General features: G+C 35.8%; 1 protein-coding gene across 10 annotated transcripts in view; it reads left to right on the top strand.

Moving 5' to 3' along the window:
• CRPPA (CDP-L-ribitol pyrophosphorylase A) overlaps positions 1 to 18,635 on the top strand; it is a 417,735-nt gene that overhangs the window by 300,297 nt on the left and 98,803 nt on the right. The window lies entirely within an intron of this gene.

Genomic DNA, 18,635 nt, shown 5'->3' with positions numbered 1-18,635 from the left:
GATTTTTATTATATTTGAAGGGATTTAGGAAGAATTCTCATCATCTTAGTTGTATAAGTATATTTTTTATTTTTATTATTATCATTATTGTTATGATTACTACTATTATGTGCCATTTGATTCTAACTAGCCTGTTTCCAAAGTATTTATGGTAACTCTAGTAAAAATTGTGCATGCTCTCATTTATTTTGAATACATACTAATGACTTGACAGAACTATATTTGCATCCAAAGTCATACTATAATAGGAACATTTAGATGAGGTTCAAAAGTTCTGCCCATTTCACTCAGTTACGTATAATAGATGGTGACTGAATCCTGTGACATTTATCTATAGAACAAATTGTATGTAAAGTTTATATACTATGTGAGCTACATGAATCAGCTACATGAATCAACTTCCCCTTGATTCAAATTTTACCATAGTTACCTTTCTCAAGGGCCATTAGTTCCATTTAGACAGTATTGGTTAGCAGGTTGAAAGCCTGTTTTTCTATGCCACAGTGCTTAGTCTTCATGCTTTATCTCTCTTTTTTATAAAAGTTTATTTTTAATTGGAGGATAATTGCTTTACAATGTTGCATTGGTTTCTGCTATACATCAACATGAATCCGCCATAGGTATACATATGTCCCTTTCCTCTTGAACCTCCCTCCCACCTCCCACCCCTCCAGGCTTTATGATATTTCCACGATGTAGCATTCCTTCCAATATTATAGATAAGGAATCTGAACTGTTGTATTCTCCCGACACTGCTACTTGTTAGGGGAACCACTGTTCTTCCAGTTACCTGAATCTAAGAATCACTTCTGATTATTCTCCAGGTTCCAGATAGAGCCAGTAACTAAATGCTCTGAATTCTGTCTTCTATACTTCTGGTATTTCGCACTTTCTTTCTTCATTGTTGCTGGGATCATTATAAGGCAGGAGCTGGGGTAGTTTCCTAGGTCATCCCCCTACTATGTCTTTTCTAAAAACTGTCCGCATACCACAGCTAAAATATCTGACCGATCTGCTTCTATTGCTCATACCATTGGCACAATGCTCCTATTAAGAGAGAGCAATGATAGATAACATTAGCGCTTTGCATGTGACTAGGGAAACTATAGATAGTCATCCCTCTGTCAGAGAAAAGTACACTCTATTTATAATACTTCACCTAGAATTAAATGTTCAGTGTTTGATGTAACATATCCAGTGACCTATGTGTAGGTCTCTTTCGGTAGCCATGACCTTGTTTCTGGGCTTCCCTGGTAGTTCAGATGATAAAGAATCCACCTACAATGCAGGAGACCTGAGTTCGATCCCTGGGTCAGGAAGATACCCTGGAGGAGGGCATGGCAACCCACTCCAGTATTCTTGCCTGGAGAATTTCCTTGGACAGAAGAGCCTGGCTGGGCTACAGTCCCTGGGGTCACAAAGAGGCAGACACTACTGAGTGACTAAGCACAGCACAGACCTTATTTCACAGAGAAATACTTACCATCCTTCTTACCCCTTCCTTAAAGGGATCTCATAAAAATCCTTAGATTTTTGTGCTACATGTTTTTGGTCTCATTTTTCTACAGATTTTAGTCTCAAAATTGCTGTATATGAGAAGTTTTTAATTCTCTTGATGTCTTATCATAAAATCTTTCCTGAATAGTGGCAATCTTCACATTTTTAATACCTAGAAGCATACGTTTCAGTCACTTTTACTTTCAAGTGCTTCACTCCTAGAGAGGAAATTTGTCTCTAGATGAGTTTGTTTTCTTTGTGTTGTTTTATGTCTAAGACGGGATGATAGTGGTGGTAATGATCATGATTTAGACTTTGTACACTGCTTGCCGTATGCCATGCACTATTCTCAGTGCTTTCTACTCACTAACACAGCCAATTACAAGATGAAGATTTATTTTATTATTGTTTTTCTCCCATCATTTTTTATAGGAGATTGAACTAAAGTATAGAACTGCCAAGCCTAACTGGTTACAAATATTTACCACAATTATTTTCTTGATGTATTTCAGGCATTTATTCTTCATCTTTAAATCAGCCTGGTGAAGTCTTATTACAATCATTGTTTGAGCATGAAGAAACCAAGTTATAGGTGAACTAGGGTTGAAATTCATTACTCTTTGATCTGGTAATTTTATAACCCATTAACGTGGGAAAATCAAAAAGTGCTTGAAACCTCATTAGAATTTAACACACAATGGAATTTTGAATTATACATTATTCTCAAGAGGAGATTGATTATACCTTTATATTTATAACATAGATGTTGCACTTTCAAGAGCCTAGGAAGGAAGCCAAAGAAATTTAAAATATTAGCCTGTGAATACAAACCTAGGAAAACTCTTCTCATACTTTTCTTTAAGAAATGGGATTATTTTGTAAGGATGATTTCAGTTCAGTTCAGTTGCTCAGTTGTGTCTGACTCTTTGCGACCCCATTAACCACAGCACACCAGGCCTCCCTGTCCATCACCAACTCCCGGAGTTCACCCAAACTCATGTCCATTGAATCGGTGATGCCATCCAACCATCTCATCCTCTGTTGTCCCCTCCTCCTCCTGCCCTCAATCTTTCCCAGCATCAGGGCCTTTTCAAATGAGTCAGCTCTTCGCATGAGGTGGCCAAAGTATTGGAGTTTGAGCTTCAACATCAGTCCTTCCAGTGAACACCCAGGACTGATCTCCTTTAGGGTGGACTGGTTAGATCTCCTTGCAGTCCAAGGGACTCTCAAGAGTATTCTCCAACACCACAGTTCAAAAGCATCAATTCTTTAGTGTTCAGCTTTCTTTATAGTCCAACTCACACATCCATACATGACTACTGGAAAAACCATAGCCTTGACTAGACGGACCTTTGTTGGCAAAATAATGTCTCTGCTTTTTAATATGCTATCTAGGTTGGTCATAACTTTCCTTCCAAGGAGTAAGCATCTTTTAATTTCATGGCTGCAGTCACCATCTGTAGTGATTTTGGAGCCCAAGAAAATAAAGTCAGCCACTGTTTCCACTGTTTGCCCATCTATTTGCCATGAAGTGATGGGACCGAATGCCATGATCTTCATTTTCTGAATGTTGAGCTTTAAGCCAACTTTTTCACTCTCCTCTTTCACTTTCATCAAGAGGCTCTTTAGTTCTTCACTTTCTGCCATAAGGGTGGAGTCATTTGCATATCTGAGGCTAAAGAATGGTTTCAGTTCAATTCAGTTCAGTCGCTGAGTCGTGTCTGACTCTTTGCGACCCCATGAATTACAGCATGCCAGGCCTCTCTGTCCATCACCAACTCCCAGAGTCTACCCAAACCCATGTCCATCGAGTCGGTGATGCCATGCAACCATCTCATCCTCTGTCATCCCCGTCTCCTCCTGCCCCCAATCCTACCCAGCATTAGGGTCTTTTCCAATGAGTCAACTCCTCGCATGAGGTGGCCAAACTATTGGAGTTTCAGCTTCAACATCCGTCCTTCCAATGAACACCCAGGATTGATCTCCTTTAGGATGGATTGATTGGATCTCCTTGCAGTCCAAGGGACTCTCAAGAGTCTTCTCCAACACCACAGTTCAAATGCATCAATTCTGCGGCGCTCAGCCTTCTTCACCGTCCAACTCTCACATCCATACATGACCACTGGAAAAACCATAGCCTTGACTAGAAGGACTTTTGTTGGCAAAGTAATGTCTCTGCTTTTAAATAAGCTATCTAAGTTGGCCATAACCTTCCTTCCAAGGAGTAAGCGTCTTTTAATTTCATGGCTGCAGTCACCATCAGCAGTGATTTTGGAGCCCAAAAAAATGACGTCTGACACTGTTTCCACTGTTTGCCCATCTATTTCCCATGAAGTGATGGGACCAGATGCCATGATCTTAGTTTTCTGAACATTGAGCTTTAAGCCAACTTTTTCACTCTCCTCTTTCACCTTCATCAAGAGGCTCTTTAGTTCTTCTTCACTTTCTACCATAAGGGTGGTGTCATTTGCATATCTGAGGTTATGGATATTTCTCCCAGCAGTCTTGATTGCAGCTTGTGTTTCTTCCAGCCCAGCGTTTCTCATGATGTACTCTGCATATAAGTTAAATAAGCAGGGTGACAATATACAGCCTTGATGGACTCCTTTCCCTATTTGGAACCAGTCTGTTGCTTCATGTCCAGTTCTAACTGTTGCTTCCTGACCTGCAGACAGGTTTCTCAAGAGACAGGTCAGATGGTCTGGTATTCTCATCTCTTTCAGAATTTTCCACAGTTTATTGTGATCCACACAGTCAAAGGCTTTGGCATAGTCAATAAAGCAGAAATAGATGTTTTTCTGGAACTCTCTTGCTTTTTCGATGATCCAGCGGATGTTGGCAATTTTATCTCTGGTTCCTCTGCTTTTTCTAAAACCAGCTTGAACATCTGGAAGTTCACAGTTCACATATTGCTGAAGCCCGGCTTGGAGAATTTTGAGCATTACTTTACTAGCTGTGAGATGAGTGCAATTGTGCGGTAGTTTGAACATTCTTTGGCATTGCCTTTCTTTGGGATTGGAATGAAAACTGACCTTTTCCTGTCCTGTGGCCACTGCTGAGTTTTCCAGATTTGCTGGCATATCGAGTGCAGCACTTTCACAGCATCACCTTTGAGGATTTGAAATAGCTCAACTGGAATTCCATCACCTCCACTAGCTTTGTTCGTAGTGATGCTTCCTAAGGCCCACTTGACTTCACATTCCAGGATGTCTGGCTCTAGGTGAGTGATCACACCATTGTGATTATCTGGGTCATGAGGATCTTTTTTGTACAGTTCTTCTGTGTATTCTTGCCATGTCTTCTTAATATCTTCTGCTTCTGTTAGGTCCATACCATTTCTGTCCTTTATCGAGCCTATCTTTGCATGAAATGTTCCTTTGGTATCTCTAATTTTCTTGAAGAGATCTCTAGTTTTTCCCAATCTGTTGTTTTCGTCTATTTCTTTGCATTGATCGTTGAGGAAGGCTTTCTTATCTCTCCTTGCTATTCTTTAAGACTAAATCAACTGTTTTATCGGTATTCATATTTAAATTTACATATCAGTGTGTAAAGTCTTTCTTTTCCTATGCAGTGTGTTTAATAAAATATAGAATGTTATTCTTGGCATTAAAATCTTTTCCATCTTAAGTATAGTGGAAGTGTTGGTTTCTCAGTCATTTCCAACTCTTTGTGACCCCATGGACTGTAGTCTGCCAGGCTCCTCTGTCCATGAGATTTCCCAGGTAAGAATAGTGGAGTAGGTTGCCATTTCCTTCTCCAGGGGATCTTTCAGATCCAGGGATTGAACCTGCATTGAAGGCAGATTGTTTACTATCTGAGCCACCAGGGTCTCCTGTATTTAATAAAGAACCCAATTGATAGGTAATGCGTACTTTGCACTCAGTGGAAGATCCAGGCTTGCATATTTTACTTATACAGTTGCTTCCCTGGGGCTTTTCTAATCAAGCATTTTCAAATGCAGTGCAATAAATAATCTTCCTAACACTGTGATAATTACTAGCCTGGAAAAGATAATTCTTATAGTGAAAGGTAGAATATATATGATGCTTTTTTATTTTGCCCTTTACAGTGAAGTGTTTTAATATTTATATTTACATAGTTTACTTCAATCTCTTGTGTTTAATATTTTAGATTTGTTAGTCTTTGTAGGTAACTATATCAAAAGTTCCATACAGCCGTTAGCTCATTTAGTCTATTTTCTTAACTCATTTACATAAATTAGAAAAGAAAATGTAGAAAAGTTGGTTTCTTAGTATTTTGCATAAAATTCAGATGTCAAGTCAATTAAATATTCAATAAAATGTATAATTAAAGCCTAGGTATCAAAATATTTTTTATAAATTGTTTTCTTTAAAAGAGGAAAGATGATATAGGGGTTTCATGGGTACCTAATGCTGCTATCGTAGCACAAAACAGCCATAGACAAAGAACCGAGTGAGGGAATGGCCATGTCCCAGTGACATATTAATCGCAAAACAACGGGCGGCCTAGGTCTGTTCTGAGGGCTGCAGTCTGCTGAGCCTAGTGTAAGGTTGCAGCTGAAGCAGGAAGAGGAGACGGAGGAGCTAACTGACCAAGTGAGGAGGACCAACTAAGCAGAGGTTTGGAATGGTAGATTCAGTGACCAGTCTGAGGTGTTCGTAACCAAACTGGGTCTTGGCTCCATTTCCTTGTGAAATATTTTGCACCTGCCTTTAGTGCCTGAGGCATACGAGGTACTAAAATACTAGCTGTTTAAAGCAATGAATTAAAAAAATCAATAAACAGTTCTCAGCAGCTACTAACTGCTCAGCATTCCAAATGTGAAGACATTTTAGTTGTTAAAAATTACAGAAGTTTATAATAAATGTGTATTTTATTATAAAAAATTTTAGAATGTGATTATTGAAACATATACAGGAAATTCTGGGAAATATAAAAACCTCATGAATGTTTCCCTATGAATTAGAAAAGGCTGTTCTTACAAGATTGAGATACAAGTTTTATATAAGGTTGTGGTTTTCATTCTACAGAAAAATTTGACAGATCCCCTCTGGAGCTTTTGTGGGTAGCAAGTGGGCCAGAGAAGAGAAGTTTCAATGCTGTCCTCCCAACCTGGCTCTTACCTGGGGTGATTTAGCTTGAGAGTTTATTTTTTATGTCTTTGCACAATGATTTATATGAATAAAGGAAATAAGATAATACTTCTTAAAAAACAGTCATATGATAGTAAATTAATGAATGACATAAATATGGTATGTGCATTTTAATTCTTTTGCTCTAACCTGTGTAGTGTTCCTTTGGGTATAGTTTATTAAGAGCATTAACTCTACTTGACTTTTTTTTAATCAAAGAATTTTAATAATGGCAAAATAGTAGTAAACTTTAAGCTAATTATGTCTGGGGGGAAGTACAGTTGACCAGACTATATAAGTCTGTTAGCCATGGCACGTCTCTGTATTTTGGAGCATACTGTCTGCTCTGGAAAAAACACAGCAACTATATATGGTTAGTCTTAGAATTCCAAAATAGAAAATTATGCCAGTATCTAAGTTGGGAATATTTAAATTATGTTAACTCTTAAACTGTTGCACATAGCAAGTTTCTGTCTGGGTAATACAAGAGATAACAATTTGTATTCCTTCCTTCCTTTATGGATCAGTTTTTGTTAAGTGCCTATTTAACATGCCAGGCACCATGGATCTAAGGACAAGTGTAGTCTAAGTGAAAGAGAAAGAAAAAGCATCTGATTTTGGTATCACCTTTGAATTTTAAGTCACTTTAGTATTAATAGTTGCTTAGGAAAAAAAAACATGATATAAAGTAGTATTTATTTTTAAACTTTTTTCCACAGTAGTGTAAAGAGAATCAGTGATAAAATGTAAATGAGAGTTAACGTCATAAAGGCTTCCCTGGTGCTCAGAGGGTAAAGCGTCTACCTGCAATGCGGGAGACTCTGGTTTGATCCCTGGCTCAGGAAGATCCCCTGGAGAAGGAAATGGCAACCCACTCCAGTACTCTTGCCTGGAGAATCCCATGGACAGAGAAGCCTGGTAGGCTACAGTCCATGGGATCGCAAAGAGTCAGACACGACTGAGCGACTTCACTTAACTTCATAAAATGTTGTATTTGATCAGGACTTTCTTACAACTCTCATTTGCACTTTTGAAAACTTCTGGTGTAGATCAGACAGGTTCAGCAGTGGACAAGTTAGGATTTGTTGTCTCTCTTCTACAGATGAGAATTGAAGAAGCTAAATGAGATGCCAAATGTCACAGTGTTTTCACATCCTAGATCTTCACCTAGATTGGTCAGTTCCTCCTCCTTATATTCTTTCTAATACTTTACATCGACTCTTCCTCAGTTAATGACCTGACAACTTTCTCATATGAAGGAAGCCACTCAGAAAGAGAGTAAATAGTTCCCTTAAATTTTTTAGTAGCTTCTTTAACTAATGATTCTTACTCTGTACCATTCAAATACAACATAATTTTAAGGAATACTCTCTATTTTTAAAAATGATTTCACAATATTTAGACGCTTTTATCACTAGAAAAGTATATTAGGGTCATCAAATTATATTTTTTCCCTTGTGTTTATGTTTTGGAGCTTATGTAAGATTGCAGTTATAATGAGTTTTCACACCTCATTGATATAAGGTAAAACATGAAACAGTTTATACAGGTAACTGTGGACTTGTGGTATAATTTGGATAACTTTTGATGATCTCTTAAAAACTCTTGAATGATTCTAAAATATTCTTGATTAATAGTTTTTGAAGGTACTGCAAATTTATTATTTTATATTTCTCAGGCTATACTGAAGGATAGTTTTAACTTTTCCACTCACCCCAAGATATAGTACCTTTGTCAGTTCTACTCTTGAATAGCCAGATCCTTTTCTTCAGAAATTTTAGGTATTTTAGCTGCAGGTGATTTGTCTTACCTGAAAGATTATTGTGAGGGAGAGTAAGTAAACAGCAGATATTCTCTAGAAAGAGTGATCTTATTTTCACATAAACATCTTTGTCTATAAGCAGTACATTTAGAGAAATATGTCAGATATATATGAACAGTTGGCAGCTTATGTTCTGTTAATGTTGCGTATTTTTATAGCATATTGGTTTTACTGTTGTTTTAAAGTTACGTTTTTTTTTTTGACTTCCAAAATAAATAAAGCTCATGTTGTGAAACATTGCTTCCTACAGGATAGTTTCCGGAAGTTTTAATAAAGCATTGCTAGTTTAATCAGCACTCAGGACTCATTTTTTATGCAAGATTATAATTGCAGGTGTGCAGTTTACAATTCATCGTGTGTTGTTTGTATACTTCATACAGTATGGTAATGAAAAAGCAAAGATCATAGTCGTCTTTAAATGTGGCTTAGCATTATTCATTAGATTTACTCTCAAGTTGTTTTTCTGTATGAAATGCTTATAGGAAATAATAGAACCAAATATTTTAGTGAAAAATGCAAATATAGTGTCAGTTGAAGTTAGAAAGTTAAACCTCCTGTTGAAATAAGATTTAAATCTTAAGTCTTATTGGATTTAAATCTTGTTGGAAAATTTAAATATTATATAGTGTTCTGAATCATATTCTAATAAAATGAGATTGTGTTTAGCTGTTTCTAACTTTCAACTCTCCTTTGGTATTTATCCATTCCACTCCTTGTTGTTCTTTTAGCCGCTATGTTGTGTCCAACTCTTTTGTGCTCCATGGACTCTAGCCTGCCAGGCTCCTCTGTCCATGGGGTTCTCCACGCAAGAATACTGCAGTTGGTTGCCATGTCCTTCACCAGGGGATCTTCCCCACTCAGACACAGAACCCACCTCTCCTGCTTTGGCAGACAGGTTCTTTACCACTGAGCAATCAGGGAAGCCCTTTCCACTCCTTAACCACATAAAAAAGGTTCAGTACAGGTCACTAGAGTTGAATTTCAGTTCTCTTTTTTTCTAAAGTAGTACCTTAAGCAGGTTTTCTGTAATATAGTGTTTTAAGAAATTATCTTAGTGAAGTCAAACTTGGCCCCAATTATAGAGATCAGAGCTCTCAGACATAGGGAATACTTTTATAGTAGGAATTGCTTTTACAGATTGTGATTGTAAAATATGATATATACATACAAGTATATTAAAGTATATATGATGTATAGATACTTCATATATAACATATACATATTTGTGTAATGTATATGTGTGTGTATCAAATATATGGAACACCAGCACTTCACAGAGAAGAGTTCCTGGAAGAAAGGAGGTGTCCATTATAGATGGAGGTAGAGTGAGGGGTGGTTAATCAGAAGATTTATCATCTATAAAGATTTACACATATATGTATATATATTTATCTTTAGTAATATGTTATATATTAATACTATAATTAAAATTAATATATATTCTGTATAAAATATTAATGCAATTATACTATGATATTTTATATGCAGTAATAATATGATACTATTGGTTATACATATAATCCACCATCCTCTCTCGTTCCATTTTAATAAACAGTGGGTAGCTCTTTTCTTCTGTGAAATCTATGTGCAGTGCTGGTGTTCCATGTATTTGATGCAACAGAGACAGCTCTAAAAGACACCATAGAAATAAAAGTGTCTCCAGAGTGAAACTTTGAGTTTCCTTAAGAATAAATACCATATGTTGCTCAATAATCGCTTGCATTAACTGGTATTATAACTCTATTTCAGGTTCTACTTATTTGAAGTCAGTCTCATTGGTAACTGAGTCCTTAAAATTCAGAAAGAATAGAGTATGGAATCATAGGAAAAAATGTTATTTTTGAAATTCAGATAGGACTAGATTTAATACACAGGACCATCACTTATTTGCTCTGTTAACTTTCATGAGATCCTTAATTTTTCTCATCTGTAAAGATAAAATAATAGTCATATCATATGGTTATTAAGTGACTAAATTAATTTAAAATACTTGGTAAAAGGGCACTCAAGAAATCTTCATTCAGATCCGTAATTATCTTAAAAGGCTTCCTATACTTTTAAAATATCAATTTCTAACTTATAGTAAAATATTTAATACTTAATTTTATACATATGTGGTCCAGGTGAATTATGAATTTCATTTGCCATACAATCTACTCTTCCATAATAGTTGATTTTAAGTATCACACAATTACATTTTTTGTCTAAGAAGGTAGAATTGAAAAGCTATAGAGAAGTAGGTCCAGTAGCGTGAGAATTTGGAAGACAAAAAAGGAGCCAATTGGAAAGAAAGCAGCCTGCTTCTCAACTTTTGTTCTGAGAAGATGTGAATACTTCCATCTGTCAAGGACATGAAAATGGTACATAAATACATTATAACGTACTGTAAGAGTTTTCATGCTTCAGAGATAAACAGATAATCATTTCCATATACAAGTTAAAAATAGTATGGAAATATTTTTTCATGGGAGATTAACAACTGAAGTCAGAAATGTTTGTGGTTGCTCATGTGGAGGAGGCTTTGTTAGATGAATGTATTGACTGGGCAAGAAGTAGTCACTAATCTGTGTGAGCTTTCAAAATTCAAAATCCTGTGCAGGGTGGCTCTGATTTCAGATAAAGTTGCCTATGTTGGTAAATTATCATTTCTCATTTTATTTTTGAATTATTTGTGAGCAGGAATTTTTCTAATGGAAAAAATCTTCTCCCTGGCCTTGTTTATTATCAAAGTATAATGTTCCTGTACAGTTGCTTAAGTGTTTGTAACAAGCTTGTGGATCCCAAAAGGGATGTAAGAATTATTTCTGGTGGTCTTTGAATAGGTAATTGCTGCCAGTTAAGAAAGCAAAATTCCAAATAAGTTGAAAGAGCTTTCACAAATAACACAACGTAATTGCAAGGCATGAAGCTCAATATATAGTTTATATAATAGTCTTGCTGCTGCTGCTGCTAAGTCACTTCAGTCGTGTCCGACTCTGTGCAACCCCATAGACAGCAGCTCACCAGGCTCCGCCGTCCCTGGGATTCACCAGGCAAGAATACTGGAGTGGGTTGCCATTTCCTTCTCCAGTGCATGAAAGTGAAGAGTGAAAGTGAAGTCACTCAGTTGTGTCCGACTCTTAGCGACCCAATGGACTGTAGCCTACCAGGCTCCTCCGTCCATGGGATTTTCCAGGCAAGAGTACTGGAGTGCGGTGCCATTGCCTTCTCCGATATAATAGTCTTACCTAACTACAAAGTTTTCCAGGACCTGTCCAACAAGGGTCTTCACAGAGGTATATATTAACCTTCTGCTGGACACTGTATAATTTATTAAAACCTTCTGGCTGTGCATTTGAAATTATGCCTGTTGAAAACATACACTTACAGATTTTCTGTTTTGTTGTGAGCATTTCCAAAAGCACCTAACAATAATGATAAAATCGTGATCATCAAAAGGCAGAAAATTCTTCATCTTTGCTGAGATATATTGGAATAAAGTGGTTTTGAGATCTAGGCCAAGGACACCTAGTGGAATTTATTTACTCTTTTTAATAGTGTATTGGGGAAATACAATGTAAAAATCTAAACTTTGAAAACAGTATATAAGTGAACTACAGAATCCCTCTTTACTTTTCAGAAAAGTTTGATACAGTGTTCACTTAAATATGGAACATCTCATGATAGCTTTGCTTTGTGGTTAGATTTAATTTTGTGCATCATTTTAGGAACATTTCTGATATTTTGACAAGGGATAAATTTGTATCTGATCTAGTTGAAATTTGGTCATAATTTACTAAAGCAAGTGTAGGAATGACCTGATTCTCTGTATTTTCAGACCATTTCTATATCATTTACTTCTATTTTTATTTTTATCTGTCCACAGTTCAGAAAAGGTTTTTATAGTTAATTATTCTCTGTAGACTAAGGTTTCATAAGAAGAGATCATCTACCTAATATCTCTTTTTCCACTCGTTCACTCACTTCATTAAAATATAAATTCTCTAATTTCCATTTTTGAGTATTATTTTTACATTATACAAACTAGAAGCTTGAATCAGTAAGTGAATTCTGTATATGTTTTCTTCATTATGTATGTAAGACCCACATAGGTCTTGGCTTTACCACTTGAGTCAGAATCTCTCTCACTTTATATCTAAAGATAATTGCTCTCTCTACCTCTAATCCAGTGGTTTTCAACCAGAAGGAATTTTTCCCCCAGGGGACATTTGGTAATATTTGGAGACAGGTGGAGTTGTTACAACTGAGGATGTGGTCCTATGGGCATGTAGTAAGTAGTGGCCATTGATAATGATAAACATCAGACAAAGCACAGGACATCACACCCGCATAACAATTATTCAGCCCAAAGTGACAATAATGCTTAGATTAAGAAATGCTGCTCTAAGCCCTCTTTGATCATTCTTGCTCCAGATGATTCTTTTCAAAGTAGTACTCTCATTGAATAAATCACCTGAGGAGTCATTGTCCATGGGTATTGTCTTGAGTATAGATTTAAATTTTCGACCTTAGTTTCAAACTTGGACAACTAATATATTCCAACCCTGGGCTATGTGGTCTTCTTTGCTTTTGTTAGTTGTGATGGTGTCTTCCACAGAATACGGCATCGATTTTAGGCCCCACGGTCTTTACAGCATTCTCCTTTCTTTGGTTCTGGGGAATTGTACTCTTTGTACTTCTAAACTCCCAGCTCAAGTCCTAGAAGGCTTGGTTGACTTTTATGAGACAGTTGGTCCAATGAGCTTGCGTCATTATCTGTATGTTACTTATAACCATTTATTTCCTCCTATCTACTATTATCTTTGGTTTCAAAAGGTTGTTTCTATCACTGAAATCCATTTTACAAAAATTAATTAATATGGAGTGGATTGACTTTTATATAAAACAGATGAAACCAAAGTTTTATTTACTTAAGCAGAATGAAACACTTCAGTTTCCTTGATTTTCTGCTTATTTCCAAGCAAACTTTGAGCTATATATCTAAGAATATTAAGGTGTTAACTTCTGTCTTATTCTTTAAATTATTGATACATATTTCATCATAAAAATCTTTAGAGATTATACATTTTTTATAACAGGAACTACCTGTTAATAGATTTCTATATACCTCCTGGTTTTCTGTGTAGCACTTTGTATATACACAGTAGATATTTAGTAATTGTGTAAATGGCCCTGTCATAAAAAGTAGTACTGGAAACAAAGGAAACAGAAGACAGAATCTTACCTAGGTAGGCTTGTAGAGTATAAGGGCTAAATAAATACATAGGTAAATATATATGGCTTTTCACTGAAAATTCACTAAAATGAACTATGTTGTTGTTTAATTGCTAAGTCATGTCCGGCTCTTTGTGACCTCGTGAACTGCAGCACACCAGCCTTCCCCGTCCTTCACTATCTCCCAGAGTTTGCTCAAACTCAGGTCCATTGAGTCAGCGATGCCGTTCAGCCATCTCGTCCTCTGCTGCCCTCTTCTCCTTTTGCCTTCAATCTTTCCCACATCAGGGTCTTTTCCAATAAATAGGCCAAAGTATTAGACCTTCAGCTTCAGCATCAGTCCTTTCAATGAATATTCAGGGTTGATTTCCTTTAGGATTGATTTGTTTGATCTCCTTGCAGTCCAAGGAACTCTCAAGAGTCTTCTCAAGGACCACAGTCTGAAAACATCAATTCTTCAGTACTTAGCCTTCCTTATGGTCCAACTCTCACATTCATACATGACTACTGGAAAAACTATAGCTTTAGCTCTATGGACCTTTGTCAGCAAAGTGATGTCTTTGCTTTTCAATATGCTATCTAGGTTTGTCTAAAAGAACTAAAAACAGGGAATATATTCCATTCTGAAAATTGGGAACCTCCTCACCTTTAAACTTCAAACTCACAGGAATACCTTCCTGATGTTATCCCATTTAGACCTGATTTTTTAAAAAATAGGATATAGAGATTTATTACTTAGCTCCCATAAATTAATGTACTCCTCAGCAGTATACAAAAGGAAGAAAGTTTCCCGGGAACTTCCCAGTTATTGCAATTTGGTAGAATAAGGGCTGGGTTCACTGTTAGGAAGTTGACCCTTGCACTTTGGAAATCCATTCCTCAATTTAGTAATGGGCTGTGTAGAACAGAAGGAAGAATTTACAGTTATGAAATTTTTTTTTTATTGACTTGTTTAATTTTGTTGTGAGGATTAAATAAAACATGCAAGACAGAGTCTCCTAAGTGCCCATCTCCTTCTCCCTTCAGAAACCCAATTTTATCTTGGGTAAGAACATCATTTCCTAACTAACCATACAGCTTGGAATGGTCTCTGAGGCATAACTAAAGATTTTCTGGAAACTTTATTTAAAAGAGCCCTTTTCCCTCTCCCTCTCTTGCTAATGTTTTTTCTTGATTGGAAAATATCCCAATATGCACTATTAATGAAAAATAATGAATTCTTTCCTTTCAAAACAGCTTATCTATTTCCAATGACCAAAATATTGTATCTAATATTTTAACATTATCATAACTCCACTGTTATATTTTTATCACACATAATGTCTGTCAAGAATTTCATCAGGGTAACTGATTTTCTGAAGAGTGTTATAAGCTTGCTATGGATAGAATCTGAGATGATCTGAGGTAGAATGTAAATACTTACTTTTTAAAAGTTCAATATTTATTTGATTGCATTCACATTCTTGTCCCAGGTCTTACATCTTACATGAAGCTAGGTCATCAACCTGGAAAGAATGGGTCCTGAGAGTTGAAATATTGCTATATCAGAGATTCAGAATGACTGGAATGCTCAAACAGAAACATTGTGGATGTATTAGTTGCTCAGTCTTGTCCAACACTTAGTGATCCCGTGGACTGTAGCCTGTTAGGCTCCTCTGTCCATGGAATTTTCCAGGCAAGAATACTGGAGTGGGTTGCCATTTCCTTCTCCAGTGGATCTTCCCTACCCAGGGATCAAACCCAGGTCTCCCACAATGCAGGCAGATTCTTTACTATCTGAGCCACTAGGGAAGCCATGGAATTCCCATCTGATTTTTTACCATCTGATCTGATTGTTTACCCCAAAAATAATGAGTTTGGTAGTACTAATTAAAATTAGATGGATTGCTAAAACTTTGAGTCCTTTCCTTTTATGCTTTCACTCTTATGGCTTAGCTACCATAATTAAAGCAATATATACTAGTGTTTCTTGTTTATAAGTATACTGGAAGCCTGAGAATAATTTGCACATTATACATTTAGTCATGAAGTAAAAATAATTATTTTCTGATGCCTTTAAATTGTTCACTCCTCTCCTTATATCTTTCTTCTTTCTTCTCTTTCACTAATCATATTTCTAACCATGATAACTTACTGTTACAATGACCAATATGAAGAATAAAAGTTAAATCCCATTAGAAGCCAAATAAACATAGAGTTTCAGCTGTTAGGCTGTAGGTTCATGTTTTTGATTATTGCTTACAAGATGTTATCCTCATCTGTTACAAAGGCTTTCTAATATCTTTGAGCTACCAATTTTACTCCATTTTTCATGATTGTTCTGTAAAATCAAAGAAAATAGGGTCGGAAGAAATAGAATAGTGTCTATTAATTCACTATTATTTCATTTTTATACAGTTTTATCACATGATTTTATGTTATGATTTTTATATTGAGAAAATACTCAAAAGTTCTTAGATGAATAACTGGTAAACCTTAACCATCCTTTAAAAGTTACACTTTATATTCTAATATACTTAGTTGTTAAAAAGATGGGACTAAAGTAAGTTTTATTCATTGGCTGCTGAGCATGACTTTATGATTGTTATTCAAATTTATTTAAAAGTAATTTAAAAATTCATGCTTTTATAGTGATGAATTGTGTTGATTTTGATCAGTTAACTTAGTTTATATAAAAACTTTAAACATTTTTCTATGACTATCATACTCTGTTGAAAATGTAACAAATTTGGCTTTTTCTTAATTCTGTCCATTACAGAATCCTACTAAGGTGGTATGTTATTTGCTTCTAATTTTCCCTTATCCCTTCCAAGTTGGAACCTGGTATGAATTCTTCCTTTTTTTACTGTCTGTCTATTTTTTTCCTTCTGTCACTGAGAACTCCCATGTTTTATGTTCTGGCCTAAATCTGGCATTCTTGCCAAGCTATTCCTTTGCCTTTGTTTGTCTTCTGGTTTCTCTTTATATTGAAAAACCTTCTTTCTGATTACCACCAATGTGCAAGTCACAGATTAGCTCTAACCCAGGTTAGCAGACTTTTCATTTAAACAGACTTTTGATTCTCCTAACCATGGATTTGCTTTCTTAAAGTTCTACATATCACTTTGGGAAAATAAAAGGAAATGATGTCCTTAGTCACTGACATTGTTTAGGGAGGTTGAGATTAATTTTTACGTACATAAAAGAATAGTTCCCTATTATTTTCCCATATAGCACCTAAGAGTAGCAAAACGGATTTAGTTGTAGTTGAAGAATAGAATTGCTTCAAACTTTCATAAATTTATTATCCCTTTAACTGAAATCTTAAACTAACTTGATACCTGATTGTTTTTATCAGTCAATAAAAATAAATCCAAATTAAGAAAATTAATAATGTTAGCTATAAAACTACTGGATGAGTAATGTTTAACATTTAGTAGATTTTTGTGATTTATTCTTTTTGAACATCCTATACATGCAGAGTCAATTTAATTATTTTGAGCTGCAACTATGAATTTTTGTCATTGATTAGTCTATTTTAATTTGAAAATGTCAGTGCTTTGTCTAGCAGTTTTCAAGAGTAAATTATGACCATTTTATGGGATTTCATCTTTACTATTAGTGATTATTTCCTTTATTACATTTAACAATTGATTATTGTGAGTGTTTTGGAAGCTATCATTGAGTGGAATACTTTAAAATACTAAATTTTCTAACTAGTTACTGCTATTATGTAGGAAAACTCACATTGTTTTATGGATCTTGTACCTGGCTACTTGCTATACGCTATTAACAGTTCTTTTATATTTTCAAATGATTACTTTTGATTTTTAAAAGGCAAGATGAATTGTCTTACTTTCTAACATTTAATTACTTCATGTTTCTTTTTTTGTTATATTGATTAAGAAACCCAATATAGTGACACATTTAAGTAGTGATGCAGTTTAGCCTGTGCTTCCTCTAAGAGAAATTCTTAACATAATGAAACAGTGCAGCTTCTTTCCCCCTTTTCTTCCCCCTTTTTATTTTCTTACTCAGGGATAGGTTTGAATAGTACTAAATGCCTTTTGGCATCTAATTAAAAATTCCTGTTTTGTTTTTCATTTAATTTCATAACATGTTAAATCAAAATAGATTCTCACATGATGAAAGCAAACTTGAAATCCTAGTATAAACTATTTTTTTTCCAGTATATTCTGATGAGAGAACATTGTATCCATATTTTCACAAGTTTTAATTAACACAGTATTGTTCCCACATATTATTACTGTATAAATGTCATTTACTTCTGATAGTTTGTTTTCCTTATAGAGGACTCCCTTTCTTTTTAGAAGAAGTGAAGTGAAGTCGCTCAGTCATGTCCGACTCTTTTGAGACCCCATGGACTGTAGTCTACCAGGCTTCTCCGTCCATGGGATTCTCCAGGCAAGAGTACTGGAGTGGGTTGCCATTCCCTTCTCCAGGAGATCTTCCTGACCCAGGGATTGAACCCAGGTCTCCCACATTGCAGGCAGACGCTTTACCCTCTGAGCCACCAGGGAAGCCTGCCAACTACAGCATGGTCATTTCTCTGGGTCAAGTGTCCACATGATCTCTTGAGGCTGTGAATAACCATCTTTATTGCCAGTTGTTTAACGTAGGTGAGGATTGAGGAGACGGACCATCCTGTCGACTCCTTGGAATATAGTTAATGAAGAGTTACCCTCAAAGACTGGCCCAAGATCTTTTTCTGCTCCTGGAATTTATTCATCTTCGGCTGAAATCAACCCCACATTGTCATCTACAGAGCCCTACCTTGTGCGTACTGTGGTCTTTGGTTTGGTTTCCAGTCTGATTCCATCTTTTCCTATTTCTCAGAAATTCTCCAAAATTTCTAGTCTCTTCCTAGCATTCTTATTTTCCAGTATCATCATTATATGTACTTGTGTGTACATGTGTGTACTTCCAGAGGGCACTTAATCCCACCATCACTACCAGTACATGTTTGCAGGGATTTAAAATAAGGGGGG

This window comes from Giraffa tippelskirchi, chromosome 10 (genome assembly GCF_054371585.1).
Source record: "Giraffa tippelskirchi isolate mGirTip1 chromosome 10, T2T-mGirTip1v1.2.pri, whole genome shotgun sequence".
Taxonomy (NCBI): Eukaryota; Metazoa; Chordata; class Mammalia; order Artiodactyla; family Giraffidae; genus Giraffa; species Giraffa tippelskirchi.
Note: the sequence above shows the minus strand (reverse complement) of the source record. Positions and strands in the feature narration are given on the sequence as shown.